The sequence below is a fragment of the Stenella coeruleoalba genome (genome assembly GCF_951394435.1).
Source record: "Stenella coeruleoalba genome assembly, contig: scaffold_28, whole genome shotgun sequence".
In the NCBI taxonomy this organism is placed as follows: domain Eukaryota; kingdom Metazoa; phylum Chordata; class Mammalia; order Artiodactyla; family Delphinidae; genus Stenella; species Stenella coeruleoalba.
In genome coordinates this window covers 517,107-537,993 of record NW_027645921.1, presented here as the reverse complement: position 1 = coordinate 537,993, position 20,887 = coordinate 517,107, and the positions used below count along the sequence as shown (strand labels likewise).

At 43.7% G+C, this 20,887-nt stretch overlaps 2 long non-coding RNA genes across 2 annotated transcripts in view; one reads left to right on the top strand and one right to left on the bottom strand.

Annotated features, from left to right (window-relative positions):
- LOC307181473 overlaps positions 1-20,887 on the top strand; it is a 456,719-nt gene that overhangs the window by 326,191 nt on the left and 109,641 nt on the right. The gene's annotated exons all lie outside the window — the stretch shown is intronic.
- The window catches only part of LOC307181475, a 392,267-nt gene continuing 376,772 nt past the window's right edge, over positions 5,393-20,887 (bottom strand). Inside the window, exon 3 of the long non-coding RNA XR_013826870.1 lies at positions 5,393-5,593. This is a non-coding gene — a long non-coding RNA (uncharacterized lncRNA). The remainder of the gene's footprint in view (positions 5,594-20,887) is intronic.

Sequence of the window (20,887 nt, the reverse complement as noted above, 5' to 3'; positions counted from 1 at the left end):
TAGCCAAGTTTCCATTCCGTGTATTACTGATATCTTATGATGTTTCTTTTTCTGTGTGACTTATTTCAGTTAGAATCATCATACCTGAATCCACTCATTGTGCTGCTAAGGGCCTGATGACACAGATTTCATTGCTGAGTGATATTGCTTTGTAAGTAAATACCACAACTTCTTTACCCATTTTTCACTTTCTGCGATGTTGAACTTGTACTGTAAATGAGGTTCTTGTAAACAGAGCCGTTCCAAACTTTGGGGTGGCTGTGTCTTTTTGATTTTAATTTCCCTAAGCTATAGGACCATAAGTGGAAGTGCCCTACGCTCTGTTGCTTTGTTTTTTAGATGTTTCAGGAAACACCATACACTTCTCCTGAGTGTCTGTTGGCAATTTACATCCCGCCCATCAGCATAACAAGGCTCCCAGTTCTCCATGGCCTGTCCTGCCTTTCTGGATTTTACACTTTTTTCAGATGGCCCTTTTGACCGGGGGGAAGTGAGACTTCATTGTAGTGCAGATTTCCTTTGCAAGCTTGCTTGGTTGGCCAAAAAGGGCGTATGCGTTTTTTCCTGAATATATTCAGGAAAAAATGCATACGCCCTTTTTGGCCAAGTGCATCATTGTGGACGTTCTGCCTCTTTTCCTATGCTTTCAATGCAATTCCAGTCTACCTCCTGAAATCGGTTTCCTGCAATTCTGCCCCGCTTTCAAGTCCTCTTGGCAGCCTTACTTCAGTCTATTTTTGGACGATAGCTGTCATTTATAACTCTGCAGGTTTGTGAATTACAGTGCCCCTGAGCTCCTTTCTTCAACTCGCCTTCTTGTGACCTGGCCGCAACACCGCAGCATGGCTTCAGGCCCTAATCTGGTTCCGGCACGGCACGCTGAGCCTTTGGTTATTTCCTCTTCCTGGTGGGAAATGAGAGTTAAATTTGCCCGTCCAGACACCTCCAGCTAGTCTCTCATTGGTTCTCCCTATTCCTGTTCATCTTCTGCAGAAATTGCAAACTGGGCCAAACAGGAGGTTAAAGGCGCTGACTCTCCAAATGGGGAGAGTGTTAGTAAAGCGTCTGGAATGTTTCACCCGAGTACCAGGGGAGGAAAACTGAGACATATTTGAACACGTCTCCCGTTCACACGGTTGATCATACTCTGGGTTCCACATGCGTGTTTTAGCTGAAGGAAGAATACCTTAAACCTGGACAGTTGAGACCCGTGGAATGGGTACCATGCAATATGTCTTCAAAGAGTCTTCATTTGCTCACCGAACCTCTGCAATCCTATCACTGCTGCGTTTATGCCCCTGTACACACGCTTGATTCTCTTTTGGAGACATAGCAATCCATAGGTTTTAAGATACTTACTAGTCAGGTACATTCTTAGGCGTTTAATATGGGGTGTTGAGTCCATTTCGTTGAGCAAGGAGTAGCTCTTGTCTATTCCATATTTGGCTTAAGGAACTTTATCTGTGCTCATTTCAATCTCTGGTTTTATGCAGCACCCCAACTCACCTTTCTCCTTAAGCAAGCATAAGTTGGTTTTCTAAATTTGAGACCCTGTTCTGTTTTGGAATGCAGTTCCTGTGTAGCCAAGTTTACATTCCGTGTATTAGTGATATCTTATGATGTTTCTTTTTCTGTGTGACTTATTTCAGTTAGAATCATCGTACCTGAATCCACTCATTATGCTGCTACGGTCCTGATGACATAGATTTCATTGCTGAGTGATACTGCATTGTACGTAAGTACCACAAGTTCTTTATCCATTTTCACTTTCTGTGATATTGAACTTGTACGGTAAACGAGGTTCTTGTAAACAGAGGCGTCCCAAACTTTGGGGTGGCTGTGTCTTTTTGATTTTAATTTCCCTAAGCTATAGGACCATAAGTGGAAGTGCCCTAGGCTCTGTTGCTTTGTTTTTTAGATGTTTCAGGAAACACCATACACTTCTCCTGAGTGTCTGTTGGCAATTTACATCCCGCCCATCAGCATAACAAGGCTCCCAGTTCTCCATGGCCTGTCCTGCCTTTCTGGATTTTACACTTTTTTCAGATGGCCCTTTTGACCGGGGGGAAGTGAGACTTCATTGTAGTGCAGATTTCCTTTGCAAGTTTGCTTGGTTGGCCAAAAAGGGCGTATGCGTTTTTTCCTGAATATATTCAGGAAAAAACGCATACGCCCTTTTTGGCCAAGTGCATCATTGTGGACGTTCTGCCTCTTTTTCTATGCTTTCAATGCAATTCCAGTCTACCTCCTGAAATCGGTTTCCTGTAATTCTGCCCCGCTTTCAAGTCCTCTTGGCAGCCTTACTTCAGTCTATTTTTGGACGATAGCTGTCATTTATAACTCTGCAGGTTTGTGAATTACAGTGCCCCTGAGCTCCTTTCTTCAACTCGCTTTCTTCTGACCTGGCCGCAACACCGCAGGATGTCTTCAGGCCCTAATCTGTTTCTGGCACGGCACGCTGAGCCTTTGGTTAATTCCTCTTCCTGGTGGGAAATGAGAGTTAAATTTGCCCATCCAGACACCTCCAGCTAGTCTCTCATTGCTTCTCGCTTCCTGTTCATCTTCCACAGAAATTGCAAACCGGGCCAAACAGGAGGTTAAAGGGACTGACTCTCCAAGTGGGGAGAGTGTTAGTAAAGCGTCTGGAATGTTGCACCCGAGTACCATGGTACGAAAACTGAGACATATTTGAACACGTCTCCCGATCACATGGTTGATCATACTCTAGGTTCCACATGCATGTTTTAGCTGAAGGAAGAATACCTTAAACCTGGGTAGTTGAAACCCGTGGAATGGGTACCATGCAATATGACTTCAAAGGGTCTTCATTTGCTCACGAACCTCTCCAATCCTATCACTGCTGCGTTTATGCCCCTGTACACATGCTTGATTCTCTTTCGGAGACATAGCAATCCATAGGTTTTAAGATACTTACTACTCAGGTACATTCTTAGGCGTTTAATATGCGGTGTTGAGTCCATTTCGTTGAGCAAGGAGTAGCTCTTGTCTATTCCATATTTGGCTTAAGGAACTTTATCTGTGCTCATTTCAATCTCTGGTTTTATGCAGCACCCCAAATCACCTTTCCCCTTAAGCAAGCATAAGTTGGTTTTCTAAATTTGAGACCCTGTTCTGTTCTGTAATTCAGTTCCTGTGTAGCCAAGTTTACATTCCGTGTATTACTGATATCTTATGATGTTTCTTTTTCTGTGTGACTTATTTCAGTTAGAATCATCATACCTGAATCCACTCATTGTGCTGCTAAGGGCCTGATGACATAGATTTCATTGCTGAGTGATATTGCTTTGTAAGTAAATACCACATCTTCTTTATCCATTTTTCACTTTCTGCGATGTTGAACTTGTACTGTAAACGAGGTTCTTGTAAACAGAGGCGTCCCAAACTTTGGGGTGGCTGTGTCTTTTTGATTTTAATTTCCCTAAGCTATAGGACCATAAGTGGCAGTGCCCTAGGCTCTGTTGCTTTGTTTTTTAGATGTTTCAGGAAACACCATACACTTCTCCCGAGTGTCTGTTGGCAATTTACATCCCGCCCATCAGCATAACAAGGCTCCCAGTTCTCCATGGCCTGTCCTGCCTTTCTGGATTTTACACTTTTTTCAGATGGCTCTTTTGACCGGGGGGAAGTGAGACTTCATTGTAGTGCAGATTTCCTTTGCAAGCTTGCTTGGTTGGCCAAAAAGGGCGTATGCGTTTTTTCCTGAATATATTCAGGAAAAAACGCATACGCCCTTTTTGGCCAAGTGCATCATTGTGGACGTTCTGCCTCTTTTCCTATGCTTTCAATGCAATTCCAGTCTACCTCCTGAAATCGGTTTCCTGCAATTCTGCCCCGCTTTCAAGTCCTCTTGGCAGCCTTACTTCAGTCTATTTTTGGACGATAGCTGTCATTTATAACTCTGCAGGTTTGTGAATTACAGTGCCCCTGAGCTCCTTTCTTCAACTCGCTTTCTTTTGAGCTGGCCGCAACACCGCAGGATGTCTTCAGGCCCTAATCTGATTCCGGCACGGCATGCTGAGCCTTTGGTTAATTCCTCTTCCTGGTGGGAAATGAGAGTTAAATTTGCCCATCCAGACACCTCCAGCTAGTCTCTCATTGCTTCTCGCTTCCTGTTCATCTTCCACAGAAATTGCAAACCGGGCCAAACAGGAGGTTAAAGGGACTGACTCTCCAAGTGGGGAGAGTGTTAGTAAAGCGTCTGGAATGTTGCACCCGAGTACCATGGTACGAAAACTGAGACATATTTGAACACGTCTCCCGATCACATGGTTGATCATACTCTAGGTTCCACATGCATGTTTTAGCTGAAGGAAGAATACCTTAAACCTGGGTAGTTGAAACCCGTGGAATGGGTACCATGCAATATGACTTCAAAGGGTCTTCATTTGCTCACGAACCTCTCCAATCCTATCACTGCTGCGTTTATGCCCCTGTACACATGCTTGATTCTCTTTCGGAGACATAGCAATCCATAGGTTTTAAGATACTTACTACTCAGGTACATTCTTAGGCGTTTAATATGCGGTGTTGAGTCCATTTCGTTGAGCAAGGAGTAGCTCTTGTCTATTCCATATTTGGCTTAAGGAACTTTATCTGTGCTCATTTCAATCTCTGGTTTTATGCAGCACCCCAAATCACCTTTCCCCTTAAGCAAGCATAAGTTGGTTTTCTAAATTTGAGACCCTGTTCTGTTCTGTAATTCAGTTCCTGTGTAGCCAAGTTTACATTCCGTGTATTACTGATATCTTATGATGTTTCTTTTTCTGTGTGACTTATTTCAGTTAGAATCATCATACCTGAATCCACTCATTGTGCTGCTAAGGGCCTGATGACATAGATTTCATTGCTGAGTGATATTGCTTTGTAAGTAAATACCACATCTTCTTTATCCATTTTTCACTTTCTGCGATGTTGAACTTGTACTGTAAACGAGGTTCTTGTAAACAGAGGCGTCCCAAACTTTGGGGTGGCTGTGTCTTTTTGATTTTAATTTCCCTAAGCTATAGGACCATAAGTGGCAGTGCCCTAGGCTCTGTTGCTTTGTTTTTTAGATGTTTCAGGAAACACCATACACTTCTCCCGAGTGTCTGTTGGCAATTTACATCCCGCCCATCAGCATAACAAGGCTCCCAGTTCTCCATGGCCTGTCCTGCCTTTCTGGATTTTACACTTTTTTCAGATGGCTCTTTTGACCGGGGGGAAGTGAGACTTCATTGTAGTGCAGATTTCCTTTGCAAGCTTGCTTGGTTGGCCAAAAAGGGCGTATGCGTTTTTTCCTGAATATATTCAGGAAAAAACGCATACGCCCTTTTTGGCCAAGTGCATCATTGTGGACGTTCTGCCTCTTTTCCTATGCTTTCAATGCAATTCCAGTCTACCTCCTGAAATCGGTTTCCTGCAATTCTGCCCCGCTTTCAAGTCCTCTTGGCAGCCTTACTTCAGTCTATTTTTGGACGATAGCTGTCATTTATAACTCTTCAGGTTTGTGAATTACAGTGCCCCTGAGCTCCTTTCTTCAACTCGCTTTCTTTTGAGCTGGCCGCAACACCGCAGGATGTCTTCAGGCCCTAATCTGATTCCGGCACGGCATGCTGAGCCTTTGGTTAATTCCTCTTCCTGGTGGGAAATGAGAGTTAAATTTGCCCGTCCAGACACCTCCAGCTAGCCTCTCATTGGTTCTCGCTATTCCTGTTCATCTTCCGCAGAAATTGCAAACTGTGCCAAACAGGAGGTTAAAGGCGCTGACTCTCCAAGTGGGGAGAGTGTAAGTAAAGCGTCTGGAATGTTGCACCCGAGTACCAGGGGAGGAAAACTGAGACATATTTGAACACGTCTCCCGATCACATGGTTGATCATACTCTGGGTTCCACATGCATGTTTTAGCTGAAGGAAGAATACCTAAAACCTGGGTAGTTGAAACCCGTGGAATGGGTACCATGCAATATGACTTCAAAGGGTCTTCATTTGCTCACCGAACCTCTCCACTCCTATCACTGCTGCGTTTATGCCCCTGTACACATGCTTGATTCTCTTTCGGAGACATAGCAATCCATAGGTTTTAAGATACTTACTAGTCAGGTACATTCTTAGGCGTTTAATATGCGGTGTTGAGTCCATTTCGTTGAGCAAGGAGTAGCTCTTGTCTATTCCATATTTGGCTTAAGGAACTTTATCTGTGCTCATTTCAATCTCTGGTTTTATGCAGCAACCCAACTCACCTTTCCCCTTAAGCAAGCATAAGTTGGTTTTCTAAATTTGAGAACCTGTTCTGTTTTGGAATTCAGTTCCTGTGTAGCCAAGTTTACATTCCGTGTATTACTGATATCTTATGATGTTTCTTTTTCTGTGTGACTTATTTCAGTTAGAATCATCGTACCTGAATCTACTCATTATGCTGCTACGGGCCTGATGACATAGAATTAATTGCTGAGTGATACTGCATTGTACGTAAGTACCACAAGTTCTTTATCCATTTTTCACTTTCTGTGATATTGAACTTGTACGGTAAACGAGATTCTTGTAAACAGAGGCGTCCCAAACTTTGGGGTGGCTGTGTCTTTTTGCTTTTAATTTCCCTAAGCTATAGGACCATAAGTGGAAGTGCCCTAGGCTCTGTTGCTTTGTTTTTTAGATGTTTCAGGAAACACCATACACTTCTCCTGAGTGTCTGTTGGCAATTTACATCCCGCCCATCAGCATAACAAGGCTCCCAGTTCTCCATGGCCTGTCCTGCCTTTCTGGATTTTACACTTTTTTCAGATGGCCCTTTTGACCGGGGGGAAGTGAGACTTCATTGTAGTGCAGATTTCCTTTGCAAGTTTGCTTGGTTGGCCAAAAAGGGCGTATGCGTTTTTTCCTGAATATATTCAGGAAAAAACGCATACGCCCTTTTTGGCCAAGTGCATCATTGTGGACGTTCTGCCTCTTTTCCTATGCTTTCAATGCAATTCCAGTCTACCTCCTGATATCGGTTTCCTGCAATTCTGCCCCGCTTTCAAGTCCTCTTGGCAGCCTTACTTCAGTGTATTTTTGGACGATAGCTGTCATTTATAACTCTGCAGGTTTGTGAATTACAGTGCCCCTGAGCTCCTTTCTTCAACTCGCTTTCTTGTGACCTGGCCGCAACACCGCAGGATGTCTTCAGGCCCTAATCTGTTTCTGGCACGGCACGCTGAGCCTTTGGTTAATTCCTCTTCCTGGTGGGAAATGAGAGTTAAATTTGCCCGTCCAGACACCTCCAGCTAGTCTCTCATTGGTTCTCGCTATTCCTGTTCATCTTCCGCAGAAATTGCAAACTGGGCCAAACAGGAGGTTAAAGGGACTGACTATCCAAGTCGGGAGAGTGTTAGTAAAGCATCTGGAATGTTGCACCCGAGTACCAGGGTACGAAAACTGAGACATATTTGAACACGTCTCCCGATCACATGGTTGATCATACTCTAGGTTCCACATGCATGTTTTAGCTGAAGGAAGAATACCTTAAACCTGGGTAGTTGAAACCCGTGGAATGGGTACCATGCAATATGACTTCAAAGGGTCTTCATTTGCTCACCGAACCTCTCCAATCCTATCACTGCTGCGTTTATGCCCCTGTACACATGCTTGATTCTCTTTCGGAGACATAGCAATCCATAGGTTTTAAGATACTTACTAGTCAGGTACATTCCTGGTGTTTAATATGCGGTGTTGAGTCCATTTCGTTGAGCAAGGAGTAGCTCTTGTCTATTCCATATTTGGCTTAAGGAACTTTATCTGTGCTCATTTCAATCTCTGGTTTTATGCAGCACCCCAACTCACCTTTCCCCTTAAGCAAGCATAAGTTGGTTTTCTAAATTTGAGACCCTGTTCTGTTCTGTAATTCAGTTCCTGTGTAGCCAAGTTTACATTCCATGTATTACTGATATCTTATGATGTTTCTTTTTCTGTGTGACTTATTTCAGTTAGAATCATCATACCTGAATCCACTCATTGTGCTGCTAAGGGCCTGATGACACAGATTTCATTGCTGAGTGATATTGCTTTGTAAGTAAATACCACAACTTCTTTATCCATTTTTCCCTTTCTGCGATGTTGAACTTGTACTGTAAACGAGGTTCTTGTAAACAGAGCCGTTCCAAACTTTGGGGTGGCTGTGTCTTTTTGATTTTAATTTCCCTAAGCTATAGGACCATAAGTGGAAGTGCCCTAGGTTCTGTTGCTTTGTTTTTTAGATGTTTCAGGAAACACCATACACGTATCCCGAGTGGTTGTTGGCAATTTACATCCCACCCATCAGCATAACAAGGCTCCCAGTTCTACATGGCCTGTCCTGCCTTTCTGGATTTTACACTTTTTTCAGATGGCCCTTTTGACCGGGGGGAAGTGAGACTTCATTGTAGTGCAGATTTCCTTTGCAAGCTTGCTTGGTTGGCCAAAAAGGGCGTATGCGTTTTTTCCTGAATATATTCAGGAAAAAACGCATATGCCCTTTCTGGCCAAGTGCATCATTGTGGACGTTCTGCCTCTTTTCCTATGCTTTCAATGCAATTCCAGTCTACCTCCTGAAATCGGTTTCCTGCAATTCTGCCCCGCTTTCAAGTCCTCTTGGCAGCCTTACTTCAGTCTATTTTTGGACGATAGCTGTCATTTATAACTCTGCAGGTTTGTGAATTACAGTGCCCCTGAGCTCCTTTCTTCAACTCGCTTTCTTGTGAGCTGGCCGCAACACCGCCGGATGGCTTCAGGCCCTAATCTGGTTCCGGCACGGCACGCTGAGCCTTTGGTTAATTCCTCTTCCTGGTGGGAAATGAGAGTTAAATTTGCCCGTCCAGACACCTCCAGCTAGTCTCTCATTGGTTCTCGCTATTCCTGTTCATCTTCCGCAGAAATTGCAAACTGGGCCAAACAGGAGGTTAAAGGGACTGACTCTCCAAGTGGGGAGAGTGTTAGTAAAGCGTCTGGAATGTTGCACCCGAGTACCAGGGTACGAAAACTGAGACATATTTGAACACGTCTCCCGATCACATGGTTGATCATACTCTAGGTTCCACATGCATGTTTTAGCTGAAGGAAGAATACCTTAAACCTGGGTACTTGAAACCCGTGGAATGGGTACCATGCAATATGAATTCAAAGGGTCTTCATTTGCTCACCGAACCTCTCCAATCCTATCACTGTTTCGTTTATGCCCCTGTATACATGCTTGATTCTCTTTCGGAGACATAGCAATCCATAGGTTTTAAGATACTTACTAGTCAGGTACATTCTTAGGCGTTCAATATGGGGTGTTGAGTCCATTTCGTTGAGCAAGGAGTAGCTCTTGTCTATTCCATATTTGGCTTAAGGAACTTTATCTGTGCTCATTTCAATCTCTGGTTTTATGCAGCACCCCAACTCACCTTTCCCCTTAAGCAAGCATAAGTTGGTTTTCTAAATTTGAGACCCTGTTCTGTTTTGGAATTCAGTTCCTGTGTAGCCAAGTTTACATTCCGTGTGTTAGTGATATCTTATGATGTTTCTTTTTCTGTGTGACTTATTTCAGTTAGAATCATCGTACCTGAATCCACTCATCATGCTGCTACGGGCCTGATGACATAGATTTCATTGCTGAGTGATACTGCATTGTACGTAAGTACCACAAGTTCTTTATCCATTTTTCACTTTCTGTGATATTGCACTTGTACGGTAAACGAGGTTCTTGTAAACGGAGGCGTCCCAAACTTTGGGGTGGCTGTGTCTTTTTGATTTTAATTTCCCTAAGCTATAGGACCATAAGTTGCAGTGCCCTAGGCTCTGTTGCTTTGTTTTTTAGATGTTTCAGGAAACACCATACACTTCTCCTGAGTGTCTGTTGGCAATTTACATCCCGCCCATCAGCATAACAAGGCTCCCAGTTCTCCATGGCCTGTCCTGCCTTTCTGGATTTTACACTTTTTTCAGATGGCCCTTTTGACCGGGGGGAAGTGAGACTTCATTGTAGTGCAGATTTCCTTTGCAAGTTTGCTTGGTTGGCCAAAAAGGGCGTATGCGTTTTTTCCTGAATATATTCAGGAAAAAACGCATACGCCCTTTTTGGCCAAGTGCATCATTGTGGACGTTCTGCCTCTTTTCCTATGCTTTCAATGCAATTCCAGTCTACCTCCTGAAATCGGTTTCCTGCAATTCTGCCCCGCTTTCAAGTCCTCTTGGCAGCCTTACTTCAGTCTATTTTTGGACGATAGCTGTCATTTATAACTCTGCAGGTTTGTGAATTACAGTGCCCCTGAGCTCCTTTCTTCAACTCGCTTTCTTGTGACTGGCCGCAACACCGCAGGATGTCTTCAGGCCCTAATCTGGTTCCGGCACCGCACGCTGAGCCTTTGGTTAATTCCTCTTCCTGGTGGGAAATGAGAGTTAAATTTGCCCGTCCAGACACCTCCAGCTAGTCTCTCATTGGTTCTCGCTATTCCTGTTCATCTTCCGCAGAAATTGCAAACTGGGCCAAACAGGAGGTTAAAGGGACTGACTCTCCAAGTCGGGAGAGTGTTAGTAAAGCGTCTGGAATGTTGCACCCGAGTACCAGGGTACGAAAACTGAGACATATTTGAACACGTCTCCCGATCACATGGTTGATCATACTCTAGGTTCCACATGCATGTTTTAGCTGAAGGAAGAATACCTTAAACCTGGGTAGTTGAAACCCGTGGAATGGGTACCATGCAATATGACTTCAAAGGGTCTTCATTTGCTCACCGAACCTCTCCAATCCTATCACTGCTGCGTTTATGCCCCTGTACACATGCTTGATTCTCTTTCGGAGACATAGCAATCCATAGGTTTTAAGATACTTACTAGCGAGGTACATTCTTAGGCGTTTAATATGGGGTGTTGAGTCCATTTCGTTGAGCAAGGAGTAGCTCTTGTCTATTCCATATTTGGCTTAAGGAACTTTATCTGTGCTCATTTCAATCTCTGGTTTTATGCAGCACCCCAACTCACCTTTACCCTTAAGCAAGAATAAGTTGGTTTTCTAAATTTGAGACCCTGTTCTGTTCTGTAATTCAGTTCCTGTGTAGCCAAGTTTACATTCCGTGTATTACTGATATCTTATGATGTTTCTATTTCTTTGTGACTTATTTCAGTTAGAATCATCATACCTGAATCCACTCATTGTGCTGCTAAGGGCCTGATGACACAGATTTCATTGCTGAGTGATATTGCTTTGTAAGTAAATACCACAACTTCTTTATCCATTTTTCACTTTCTGAGATGTTGAACTTGTACTGTAAACGAGGTTCTTGTAAACAGAGCCGTTCCAAACTTTGGGGTGGCTCTGTCTTTTTGATTTTAATTTCCCTAAGCTATAGGACCATAAGTGGAAGTGCCCTAGGTTCTGTTGCTTTGTTTTTTAGATGTTTCAGGAGACACCATACACTTCTCCCGAGTGGTTGTTGGCAATTTACATCCCGCCCATCAGCATAACAAGGCTCCCAGTTCTCCATGGCCTGTCCTGCCTTTCTGGATTTTACACTTTTTACAGATGGCCCTTTTGACCGGGGGGAAGTGAGACTTCATTGTAGTGCAGATTTCCTTTGCAAGCTTGCTTGGTTGGCCAAAAAGTGCGTATGCGTTTTTTCCTGAATATATTCAGGAAAAAACGCATACGCACTTTTTGGCCAAGTGCATCATTGTGGACGTTCTGCCTCTTTTCCTATGCTTTCAATGCAATTCCAGTCTACCTCCTGAAATCGGATTCCTGCAATTCTGCCCCGCTTTCAAGTCCTCTTGGCAGCCTTACTTCAGTCTATTTTTGGACGATAGCTGTCATTTATAACTCTGCAGGTTTGTGAATTACAGTGCCCCTGAGCTCCTTTCTTCAACTCGCTTTCTTGTGAGCTGGCCGCAAGACCGCAGGATGGCTTCAGGCCCTAATCTGGTTCCAGCACGGCATGCTGAGCCTTTGGTTAATTCCTCTTCCTGGTGGGAAATGAGAGGTAAATTTGCCCGTCCAGACACCTCCAGCTAGTCTCTCATTGGTTCTCGCTATTCCTGTTCATCTTCCGCAGAAATTGCAAACTGGGCCAAACAGGAGGTTAAAGGCGCTGACTCTCCAAGTCGGGAGAGTGTTAGTAAAGCGTCTGGAATGTTGCACCCGAGTACCAGGGTACGAAAACTGAGACATATTTGAACACTCTCCCAATCACATGGTTGATCATACTCTACGTTCCACATGCATGTTTTCGGTGAAGGAAGAATACCTTAAACCTGGGTAGTTGAAACCCGTGGAATGGGAACCATGCAATATGACTTCAAAGGGTCTTCATTTGCTCACCGAACCTCTCCAATCCTATCACTGCTGCGTTTATGCCCCTGTACACATGCTTGATTCTCTTTCGGAGACATAGCAATCCATAGGTTTTAAGATACTTAGTAGTCAGGTACATTCTTAGGCGTTTAATATGCGGTGTTGAGTCCATTTCGTTGACCAAGGAGTAGCTCTTGTCTGTTCCATATTTGGCTTAAGGAACTTTATCTGTGCTCATTTCAATCTCTGGTTTTATGCAGCACCCCAACTCACCTTTCCCCTTAAGCAAGCATAAGTTGGTTTTCATTATTTGAGACCCTGTTCTGTTTTGGAATTCAGTTCCTGTGTAGCCAAGTTTACATTCCGTGTATTAGTGATATCTTATGATGTTTCTTTTTCTGTGTGACTTATTTCAGTTAGAATCATCGTACCTGAATCCACTCATTGTGCTGCTACGGGGCTGATGACATAGATTTCATTGCTGAGTGATACTGCATTGTACGTAAGTACCACAAGTTCTTTATCCATTTTTCACTTTCTGTGATATTGAATTTGTACGGTAAACGAGGTTCTTGTAAACAGAGGCGTCCCAAACTTTGGGGTGGCTGTGTCTTTTTGATTTTAATTTCCCTAAGCTATAGGACCATAAGTGGAAGTGAACTAAGCTCTGTTGCTTTGTTTTTTAGATGTTTCAGGAAACACCATACACTTCTCCCGAGTGTCTGTTGGCAATTTACATCCCGCCCATCAGCATAACAAGGCTCCCAGTTCTCCATGGCCTGTCCTGCCTTTCTGGATTTTACACTTTTTTCAGATGGCCCTTTTGACCGGGGGGAAGTGAGACTTCATTGTAGTGCAGATTTCCTTTGCAAGCTTGCTTGGTTGGCCAAAAAGGGCATATGCGTTTTTTCCTGAATATATTCAGGAAAAAACGCATACGCCCTTTTTGGCCAAGTGCATCATTGTGGACGTTCTGCCTCTTTTCCTATGCTTTCAATGCAATTCCAGTCTACCTCCTGAAATCGGTTTCCTGCAATTCTGCCCCGCTTTCAAGTCCTCTTGGCAGCCTTACTTCAGTCTATTTTTGGACGATAGCTGTCATTTATAACTCTGCAGGTTTGTGAATTACAGTGCCCCTGAGCTCCTTTCTTCAACTCGCTTTCTTATGACGTGGCCGCAACACCGTAGGATGGCTTCAGGCCCTAATCTGGTTCCGGCACGGCACGCTGAGCCTTTGGTTAATTCCTCATCCTGGTGGGAAATTAGAGTTAAATTTGCCCGTCCAGACACCTCCCGCTGGTCTCTCATTGGTTCTCCCTATTCCTGTAAATCTTCCGCAGAAATTGCAAACTGGGACAAACAGGAGGTTAAAGGGACTGACTCTCCAAGTGGGGAGAGTGTTAGTAAAGCGTCTGGAATGTTGCACCGAAGTACCAGGGGACGAAAACTGAGACATATTTGAACACCTCTCCCGATCACAGGGTTGATCATACTCTGGGTTCCACATGCATGTTTTAGCTGAAGAAAGAATACCTTAAACCTGGAGAGTTGAGACCCGTGGAATGGGTACCATGCAATATGACTTCAAAGGGTCTTCATTTGCTCACCGAATCTCTCCAATCCTGTCACTGCTGCGTTCATGACCCTTGTACACACGCTTGATTCTCTTTTGGAGACATAGCAATCCATAGGTTTTAAGATACTTACTAGTCAGGTACATTCTTAGGAGTTTAATATGCGGTGTTGAGTCCATTTCGTTGAGCAAGGAGTAGCTCTTGTCTATTCCATATTTGGCTTAAGGAACTTTATCTGTGCTCATTTCAATCTCTGGTTTTATGCAGCACCCCAACTCACCTTTCCCCTTAAGCAAGCATAAGTTGGTTTTCTAAATTTGAGACCCTGTTCTGTTTTGGAATTCAGTTCCTGTGTAGCCAAGGTTACATTCCATGTATTAGTGATATCTTATGATGTTTCTTTTTCTGTGTGACTTATTTCAGTTAGAATCATCGTACCTGAATCCACTCATTGTGCTGTTACGGGCCTGATGACATAGATTGCATTGCTGAGTGATACTGCATTGTACGTAAGTACCACAAGTTCTTTATCCATTTTTCACTTTCTGTGATATTGAATTTGGACGGTAAACGAGGTTCTTGTAAACAGAGGCGTCCCAAACTTTGGGGTGGCTGTGTCTTTTTGATTTTAATTTCCCTAAGCTATAGGACCATAAGTGGAAGTGCACTAGGCTCTGTTGCTTTGTTTTTTAGATGTTTCAGGAAACACCATACACTTCTCCGGAGTGTCTGTTGACAATTTACATCCCGCCCATCAGCATAACAAGGCTCCCAGTTCTCCATGGCCTGTCCTGCCTTTCTGGATTTTACACTTTTTTCAGATGGCCCTTTTGACCGGGGGGAAGTGAGACTTCATTGTAGTGCAGATTTCCTTTGCAAGCTTGCTTGGTTGGCCAAAAAGGGCGTATGCGTTTTTTCCTGAATATATTCAGGAAAAAACGCATACACCCTTTTTGGCTAAGTGCATCATTGTGGACGTGCTGCCTCTTTTCCTATGCTTTCAATGCAATTCCAGTCTGCCTCCTGAAATCGGTTTCCTGCAATTCTGCCCCGCTTTCAAGTCCTCTTGGCAGCCTTACTTCAGTATATTTTTGGATGATAGCTGTCATTTATAACTCTGCAGGTTTGTGAATCACAGTGCCCCTGAGCTCCTTTCTTCAACTCGCTTTCTTTTGAGCTGGCCGCAACACCGCAGGATGGCTTCAGCCCCTAATCTGGTTCCGGTACGGCACGCTGAGCCTTTGGTTATTTCCTCTTCCTGGTGGGAAATGAGAGTTAAATTTGCCCGTCCAGACACCTCCAGCTAGCCTCTCATTGGTTCTCGCTATTCCTGTTCATCTTCCACAGAAATTGCAAACTGGGCCAAACAGGAGGTTAAAGGCACTGACTCTCCAAGTGAGGAGAGTGTTAATAAAGCGTCTGGAATGTTGCACCGAAGTACCAGGGTACGAAAACTGAGACATATTTGAACACGTCTCCCGATCACACGGTTGATCATACTCTGGGTTCCACATGCATGTTTTAGCTGAAGGAAGAATACCTTAAACCTGGGTAGTTGAAACCCGTGGAATGGGTACCATGCAGTATGACTTCAAAGGGTCTTCATTTGCCCACTGAACCTCTCCAATCCTATCACTGCTGCGTTTATGCCCCTGTACAAACGCTTGATTCTCGTTCGGAGACATAGCAATCCATAGGTTTTAAGATACTTACTAGTCAGGTACATTCTTAGGCGTTTAATATGGGGTGTTGAGTCCATTTCGTTGAGCAAGGAGTAGCTCTTGTCTATTCCATATTTGGCTTAAGGAACTTTATCTGTGCTCATTTCAATCTCTGGTTTTATGCAGCACCCCAACTCACCTTTCCCCTTAAGCAAGCATAAGTTGGTTTTCTAAATTTGAGACCCTGTTCTGTTCTGTAATTCAGTTCCTGTGTAGCCAAGTTTACATTCCATGTATTACTGATATCTTATGATGTTTCTTTTTCTGTGTGACTTATTTCAGTTAGAATCATCATACCTGAAAGCACTCATTGTGCTGCTAAGGGCCTGATGTCATAGATTTCATTGCTGAGTGATATTGCTTTGTAAGTAAATACCACAACTTCTTTATGCATTTTTCACTTTCTGCGATATTGAACTTGTACTGTAAACGAGGTTCTTGTAAACAGAGGCGTCCCAAACTTTGGGGTGGCTGTGTCTTTTTGATTTTAATTTCCCTAAGCTATAGGACCATAAGTGGAAGTGCCCTTGGCTCTGTTGCTTTGTTTTTTAGATGTTTCAGGAAACACCATACACTTCTCCCGAGTGTCTGTTGGCTATTTACATCCCGCCCATCAGCATAACAAGGCTCCCAGTTCTCCATGGCCTGTCCTGCCTTTCTAGATTTTACAATTTTTTCAGATGGCCCTTTTGACCGGGGGGAAGTGAGACTTCATTGTAGTGCAGATTTCCTTTGCAAGTTTGCTTGGTTGGCCAAAAAGCGCGTATGCGTTTTTTCCTGAATATATTCAGGAAAAAACGCATACGCCCTTTTTGGCCAAGTGCATCATTGTGGACGTTCTGCCTGTTTTCCTATCCTTTCAATGCAATTCCAGTCTACCTCCTGAAATCGGTTTCCTGCAATTCTGCCCCGCTTTCAAGTCCTCTTGGCAGCCTTACTTCAGTATATTTTTGGACGATAGCTGTCATTTATAACTCTGCAGGTTTGTGAATTACAGTGCCCCTGAGCTCCTTTCTTCAACTCGCTTTCTTGTGACCTGGCCGCAACTCCCCAGGATGGCTTCAGGCCCTAATCTGGTTCCGGCACGGCACGTTGAGCCTTTGGTTAATTCCTCTTCCTGGTGGGAAATGAGAGTTAAATTTGCCCGTCCAGACACCTCCAGCTAGTCTCTCATTGGTTCTCGCTATTGCTGTTCATCTTCCGCAGAAATTGCAAACTGGGCCAAACAAGAGGTTAAAGGGACTGACTCTCCAAGTCGGGAGAGTGTTAGTAAAGCGTCTGGAATGTTGCACCCGAGTACCAGGGTACGAAAACTGAGACATATTTGAACACGTCTCCCGATCACATGTTGATCATACTCTAGGTTCCACACGCATGTTTTAGCTGAAGGAAGAATACCTTAAACCTGGGTAGTTGAAACCCGTGGAATGGGTACCATGCAATATGACTTCAAAGGGTCTTCATTTGCTCACCGAACCTCTCCAATCCTATCCCTGCTGCGTTTATGCCCCTGTACACATGCTTGATTCTCTTTCGGAGACATAGCAATCCATAGGTTTTAAGATACTTACTAGTCAGGTACATTCTTAGACGTTTAATATGCGGTGTTGAGTCCATTTCGTTGAGCAAGGAGTAGCTCTTGTCTCTTCCATATTTGGCTTAAGGAACTTTATCTGTGCTCATTTCAATCTCTGGTTTTATGCAGCACCCCAACTCACCTTTCCCCTTAAGCAAGCATAAGTTGGTTTTCTAAATTTGAGACCCTGTTCTGTTCTGTAATTCAGTTCCTGTGTAGCCAAGTTTACATTCCATGTATTACTGATATCTTATGATGTTTCTTTTTCTGTGTGACTTATTTCAGTTAGAATCATCATACCTGAATCCACTCATTGTGCTGCTAAGGGCCTGATGACATAGATTTCATTGCTGAGTGATATTGCTTTGTAAGTAAATACCACAACTTCTTTATCCATTTTTCACTCTCTGCGATGTTGAACTTCTACTGTAAAAGAGGTTGTTGTAAACAGAGCCGTTCCAAACTTTGGGGTGGCTGTGTCTTTTTGATTTTAATTTCCCTAATCTATAGGACCATAAGTGGAAGTGTCCTAGGCTCTGTTGCTTTGTTTTTTAGATGTTTCACGAAACACCATACACTTCTCCCGAGTGTCTGTTGGCAATTTTCATCCCGCCCATCAGCATAACAAGGCTCCCAGTTCTCCATGGCCTGTCCTGCCTTTCTGGATTTTACACTTTTTTCAGATGGCCCTTTTGACTGGGGGGAATTGAGACTTCATTGTAGTGCAGATTTCCTTTGCAAGCTTGCTTGGTTGGCCAAAATGTGCGTATGCGTTTTTACTGAATATATTCAGGAAAAAACGCATACGCCCTTTTTGGCTAAGTGCATCATTGTGGACGTTCTGCCTCTTTTCCTATGCTTTCAATGCAATTCCAGTCTACCTCCTGAAATCGGTTTCCTGCAATTCTGCCCCGCTTTCAAGTCCTCTTGGCAGCCTTACTTCAGTATATTTTTGGACGATAGCTGTCATTTATAACTCTGCAGGTTTGTGCATTACAGTGGCCCTGATCTCCTTTCTTCAACTCACTTTCTTGTGAGCTGGCCGCAACACCGCAGGATGGCTTCAGGCCCTAATCTGGTTCCAGCACGGCACGCTGAGCCTTTGGTTAATTCCTGTTCCTGGTGGGAAATGAGAGTTAAATTTGCCCGTCCAGACACCTCGAGCTAGTCTCTCATTGGTTCTCGCTATTCCTGTTCATCTTCCGCAGAAATTGCAAACTGGGCCAAACAGGAGGTTAAAGGCGCTGACTCTCCAAGTTGGGAGAGTGTTAGTAAAGCATCTGGAATGTTGCACCCGAGTACCAGGGGAGAACAACTGAGACATATTTGAACACGTCTCCCGATCACATGGTTGATCATACTCTGGGTTCCACATGCATGTTTTAGATGAAGGAAGAATACCTTAAACCTGTGTAGTTGAAACCCTTGGAATGGGTACCATGCAATATGATTTCAAAGGGTCTTCATTTGCTCACCAATCCTCTCCAATCCTATCACTGCTGTGTTTATGCCCCTGTACACACGCTTGATTCTCTTTTGGAGACATAGCAATCCATAGGTTTTAAGATACTTACTAGTCAGGTACATTCTTAGGCGTTTAATATGGGGTGTTGAGTCCATTTCGTTGAGCAAGGAGTAGCTCTTGTCTATTCCATATTTGGCTTAAGGAACTTTATCTGTGCTCATTTCAATCTCTGGTTTTATGCAGCACCCCAACTCACCTTTCCCCTTAAGCAAGCATAAGTTGGTTTTCTAAATTTGAGACCCTGTTCTGTTTTGGAATTCAGTTCCTGTGTAGCCAAGTTTACATTCCGTGTATTAGTGATATCTTATGATGTTTCTTTTTCTGTGTGACTTATTTCAGTTAGAATCATCGTACCTGAATCCACTCATTATGCTGCTACGGGCCTGATGACATAGATTTCATTGCTGAGTGATACTGCATTGTACGTAAGTACCACAATTTCTTTATCCATTTTTCACTTTCTGTCATACTGAACTTGTACGGTAAATGAGGTTCTTGTAAACAGAGCCGTCCCAAACTTTGGGGTGGCTGTGTCTTTTTGATTTTAATTTTCCTAAGCTATAGGACCATAAGTGGCAGTGCCCTAGGCTCTGTTGCTTTGTTTTTTAGATGTTTCAGGAAACACCATACACTTCTCCCGAGTGTCTGTTGGCAATTTACATCCCGCCCATCAGCATAACAAGGCTCCCAGTTCTCCATGGCCTGTCCTGCCTTTCTGGATTTTACACTTTTTTCAGATGGCCCTTTTGACCCTGGGGATGTGAGACTTCATTGTAGTGCAGATTTCCTTTGCAAGTCTGCTTGGTTGGCCAAAAAGGACGTATGCGTTTTTTCCAGGAAAAAACGCATACGCCCTTTTTGGCCAAGTGCATCATTGTGGACGTTCTGCCTCTTTTCCTATGCTTTCAATGCAATTCCAGTCTACCTCCTGAAATCGGTTTCCTGCAATTCTGCCCCGCTTTCAAGTCCTCTTGGCAGCCTTACTTAAGTGTATTTTTGGACGATAGCTGTCATTTATAACTCTGCAGGTTTGTGAATTACAGTGCCCCTGAGCTCCTTTCTTCAACTCGCTTTCTTGTGAGCTGGCCGCAACACTGCAGGATGGCTTCAGGCCCTAATCTGGTTCCGGCATGGCACGCTGAACCTTTGGTTAATTCGTCTTCCTGGTGGGAAATGAGAGTTAAATTTTCCCGTCCAGACACCTCCAGCTAGTCTCTCATTGGTTCTCGCTATTCCTGTTCATCTTCAGCTGAAATTGCAAACTGGGCCAAACAGGAGGTTAAATGGACTGACTCTCCAAGTCGGGAGAGTGTTAGTAAAGCGTCTGGAATGTTGCACCAGAGTACCAGTGTACGAAAACTGAGACATATTTGAACACGTTTCCCGATCACATGGTTGATCATACTCTGGGTTCCACATGCATGTTGTAGCTGAAGGAAGAATACCTTAAACCTGGAGAGTTGAGACCCGTGGAATGGGTACCATGCAATATGAATTCAAAGGGTCTTCATTTGCTCACCGAACCTCTCCAATCCTATCACTGCTGCATTTATGCCCCTGTACACATGCTTGATTCTCTTGGAGACATAGCAATCCATAGGTTTTAAGATACTTACAAGTCAGGTACAATCTTAGGCGTTTAATATGCAGTGTTGAGTCCATTTCGTTGAGGAAGGAGTAGCTCTTGTCTATTCCATATTTGGCTTAAGGAACATTATCTGTGCTCATTTCAATCTCTGGTTTTATGCAGCACCCCAACTCACCTTTCCCCTTAAGCAAGCATAAGTTGGTTTTCAAATTTGAGACCCTGTTCTGTTTTGGAATTCAGTTCCTGTGTAGCCAAGTTTACATTCCGTGTATTAGTGATATCTTATGATGTTTCTATTTCTGTGTGACTTATTTCAGTTAGAATCATCGTACCTGAATCCACTCATTTTGCTGCTACGGGTCTGATGACATAGATTTCATTGCTGAGTGATACTGCATTGTACGTAAGTACCACAAGTTCTTTATCCATTTTTCACTTTCTGTGATATTGAACTTGTACGGTAAACCATGTTCTTGTAAACAGAGGTGTCCCAAACTTTGGGGTGGCTGTGTCTCTTTGATTTTAATTTCCCTAATCTATAGGACCATAAGTGGAAGTGCCCTAGGCTCTGTTGCTTTGTTTTTTAGATGTTTTAGGAAACAGCATACACTTCTCCCGAG